The sequence below is a fragment of the Cervus elaphus genome, chromosome 30 (genome assembly GCF_910594005.1).
Source record: "Cervus elaphus chromosome 30, mCerEla1.1, whole genome shotgun sequence".
In the NCBI taxonomy this organism is placed as follows: domain Eukaryota; kingdom Metazoa; phylum Chordata; class Mammalia; order Artiodactyla; family Cervidae; genus Cervus; species Cervus elaphus.
This window is the reverse complement of record NC_057844.1, coordinates 72,539,802-72,544,159: the sequence shown is the minus strand read 5'-3', so window position 1 is coordinate 72,544,159 and position 4,358 is coordinate 72,539,802.

Below are 4,358 nucleotides of genomic sequence, written 5' to 3'. Positions count from 1 at the left end.
CTTTATTATGTGCAAACTCTTAGTTGAGGCATACGAGATCTAGTGCCCTGACCAGAGATTGTACCTGTGCCCCCCTGCATTGGGAAGGTGAAGTGTTAGCCACTGGACCACCAGGGAAGTCCTTAGACTTTCTTTAAATGAGATAAACGTATATCCTATTTTTTAAAAAGTTGCATAGCTAGTACAAAATATCTTCATAAATGCTTTATCTGGAGTCTCCAATTTGTATCCAAGCTACACAGGTCCATCATTGCTGTCAGTTAACAGAATCGTTTTCTGTTGCTGACGAGCAAAGAAATTTAACTGATATGGAAATTCGTGCCTGAGCACAGACACTCTTGGGGAAATGTGGGATGTCTGGCATTGCTTATTTGACTAAAATGAGGTAAAAGAATCTGAGGCTCCAATTAACATTCACTGAAACAGTCTGTCTACTAAGGTTGGGGCTAAGTAGTTGCTGCCACTGATCACTTTAAAAGGATGAAGAATGCTGGACCACTAGGCATATTGACCTTTCTTCATCTTATGTATAACTTAAGAGAAAAGGGTCAACTCTCAACATTTCACCTTGGAAATATTCCAGGTCTTTCTATGATTTGGATGAAAAAAATCAATTTTCACCTAAAGCTGTAAAACCGCAAACATACAAAACCTACCCCCAAAACGGATTTTGTGAGTTGGGCTCACATTCGTTCTGTGAAGGTTGGAGAACTGATGAGAAGACAGTGGATCCTGACAAGTGGGAAGGGTGACATTTAAGAGGATTTGTAAAACTGAATGCAGCGGTGGTTCTTAAAGTGGGGGCCCTAGACCAATGGCATCACCTGGGAACTTGTTACGGAGGCAAAATTTCTAGCTCCAGCCCTGATCTACTAAATGTGAAACTCTACTGGTAGGTACAGCTATTTATGTTTTAGCAGGTCTTTCAGGAAATGCTGATGAAAGTTTGAGAGCATCTGAAAGTTTGAGAAGAGCTGAAGTCCTCAGCCATCCAGAAATAACTCCTCCCTCTGCTTTCTTTGTCAGAGAAAGCTTTGCTACCTTTGCAGGTGGGAACAAATCATTTTCCTCTCAGGAGCCAAGCCACACTGTTGCTATGGCAACAGAATACCAATTTAGCATCGCCTGAGGGTGAGGTGGGGAGTGTAGGTGAGACAATCGGGAAGAACACTGGTATGGAAGATTTAGAAATCTAAATGGTGTAGGAATTTGCTAATTTATACCCCCCTACCCAAATTGGGAGAATGTTTACGCGAATAGATCTTGAGGTTTCTAGATCAAGAAGCACTGTTTCTAATTTGGATGGGGCTGAAAGTATTGGTAGATATGGCCCTTCCCAGAGGTTGTGTATTCATCGTAGGAAAAGTCAGGAGAAAGACTTCAAAGCAGATGTGCACTGAACTTTGTCCCACAATCAATTATATCTTCAGTCAGAAACCCTTTAACAAGGAAGAAATACAAAGATTTCAGGAAAAGGGAATAAAGGATTGGATAGTTTATGTTTCTCTAGTCCGGACACCTCTTCACCACATCTCTGATATAAACTTTTAGTAATAAAAAGAGCATCAGTATGGCTTTAGTGTAGGAAGTCGAAGCCACTGTAGGTAGTTAAAGCAGCAAGGTGCATGGATGCATGCTCAGTCATGCCTGACTTTTTGAGACCTCATGGACTATAGCCTACCAGCACCTCTGTCCATAGCATTTTTCAGGCAAGAAATACTGGAGTGGGTTGCCATTTCCTACTCCAGGAGATCTTCCTAATCCAGGGATCGAACCTGCATCTCAAGATATTTGTACCTAATTAGATATTTGCAAAATCATAGAAAGGGATAGAGCAGTCTGGGGTGGGGAACAATAGCATTGGGACTTTAAGGTTTGGGAGTTTAATCCTCTGATTAAAAAAACCCAGTGCAGTCACTGCCGTCTCAACAGCCACTTGACATGATGAAAGTTTTGACTAGACATGGAATTCAGATGCTCCCTTTACCCACTGACACCCTGGACACTCTGAGGCATATGACGTTGCTTGCCAGCAAAAATTATAGCAGGAAAATTGCTTCTGTCTCACTTCTGTCTTCAAGTGAAATCATTCAAGTGAATGATTAATTCAAGTGAATCATTCAAGTGAAAGTGAAAGTCGCTCAGTTGTGTCCAACTCTTTGCGACCCCATGGACTATACAGTCCATGGAATTTTCCAGGCCAGAATACTGGAGTGGGCAGCCTTTCCCTTCTCCAGGGGATCTTCCCAACACAGGGATCAAACCCAGGTCTCCCGCATTGCTGGCAGATTCTTTACCACTGAGCCACCGGGGAAGCCCTGGTTGTGATTAAATTCATCAGGGGGTCAAAGTATGACATTTAAATACAAGTTCTTATCTGACTTGTAGGACCCTTCCCATCCCACTCAAAACACCAGGGCTGAGCCACACCTTCCATGGAAGTTAGGTTTGGGTTTTGTTTTTTAACTCACCTTCCAGATCCAAGTCAGATTAAGGCAACACATAAATGGTTCAATTGAATTGTTGAGACTGCCACCAAATCATTTTCTCTACTTAAGCCACCAGGGAACAATCAAAGAAAGGGAGATGATGGTACTGGTTGCAATGTGGTTTCAAAATATGGCCTCAAAGTCTTTGATGCTTCCTTCCTTCAAAAAGCAAACATGATTCCTTTCCTCTTGGGTGTAGGTCAAACTTAGGGACTCACTTCTAATGAACAAATTTCCCTCTAAGCTCCATTTTCACTGCATCTCACAAATTTAAATAAGTTGTGTTTCTATTTAGTTACAAATGCTTTTAAATTTCTCTTGAGATTTCTTCTCTGACCCATATATTACATAGAAGTGTTGGTTAATCTCCAAGTACTGGGGAATTTTCCAGCTATCTTTCTGCTACTGATTTCTAGTTTAATTCTATTGAGGTCTGAAGACATATGTCGTATGATTTCTATTCTCTCATGTTTGCTAAGGTGTGTTTGATAGCCCAGAATGCAGCCTGTCTTTCTTAACGTTTCATGCAAGTTTGAGAAGCACATGTATTCTCCTGTTGTTCAGTTCAGTTCAGCCACTCAGTCATGTCTGACTCTTTGTGACCCCATGGACTGCAGCACATCAGGCTTCGCTGTCCATCATCAACTCCCGGAGTTCACTCAAACTCATGTTCATCGGTGATGCCATCCAGCCATCTCATCCTCTACTGTCCCCTTCTCCTGCCCTCAATCTTTCCCAGCATCAGGGTCTTTTCAGATGAGTCAGCTCTCCACATCAGGTGGCTAAAGTATTGGAGTTTCAGCTCAAACATCAGTCCCTCCAATGAATACCCAGGACTGATCTCCTTTAGGATGGACTGGTTGGATCTCCTTGTAGTCCAAGGGACTCTCAAGAGTCTTCGCCAACACAACAGTTCAAAAGCATCAATTCTTCGGCACTCAGCTTCTTTAGAGTCCAACTCTCATATCCATACATGACCATTGGAAAAACCATAGCCTTGACTAGACAGACCTTTGTTGGCAAAGTAATGTCTCTGCTTTTTAATATGCTGTCTAGGTTGGTCATAACTTTCATTCCAAGGAGCAAGTGTCTTTTAATTTCATGGCTGCAATCACCATCTGCAGGGATTTTGGAGCCCAAAAAAATAAAGTCTGTCACTGTTTCCACTGTTTCCCCATCTGTCTGCCATGAAGTGATGGGACTAGATGCCATAATCTTAGTTTTCTGAAAGCTGAGCTTTAAGCCAACTTTTTCACTTTACTCTTTCACTTACATCAAGAGGCTCTTTAATTCTTCTTCACTTTCTGCCATAAGGGTGGTGTCATCTGCATATCTGAGGTTATTGATATTTCTCCCGGCAATCTTGATTCCAGCTTGTGCTTCATCCAGCCCAGCGTTTCTCATGATGTACTCTGCATAAAAGTTAAATAAGCAGGGTGACAATATACAGCCTTGACATACTCCTTTTCCTATTTGGAATCAGTCTGTTGTTCCATGTCCAGTTCTTTCTTTTTTTTTTTTTTCATTTATTTTTATTAGTTGGAGGCTAATTACTTTACATTATTGTAGTGGTTTTTGCCATACATTGACATGAATCAGCCATGGATTTACATGTGTTCCCCATCCTGATCCCCCGTCCCGCCTCCCTCGCCACCATGTACATTTCTAACTGTTGCTTCCTGACTTGCATACAGGTTTCTCAAGAGGCAGGTCAGGTGATCTGGTATTTTGATCTTTTTCAGAATTTTCCACAGTTTATTGTGATCCATATAGTCAAAGGCTTTGGCATAGTCAATAAAGCAGAAATAGATGTTTTTCTGGAACTCTCTTGCTTTTTCGATGATCCAGTGGATGTTGGCAATTTGATCT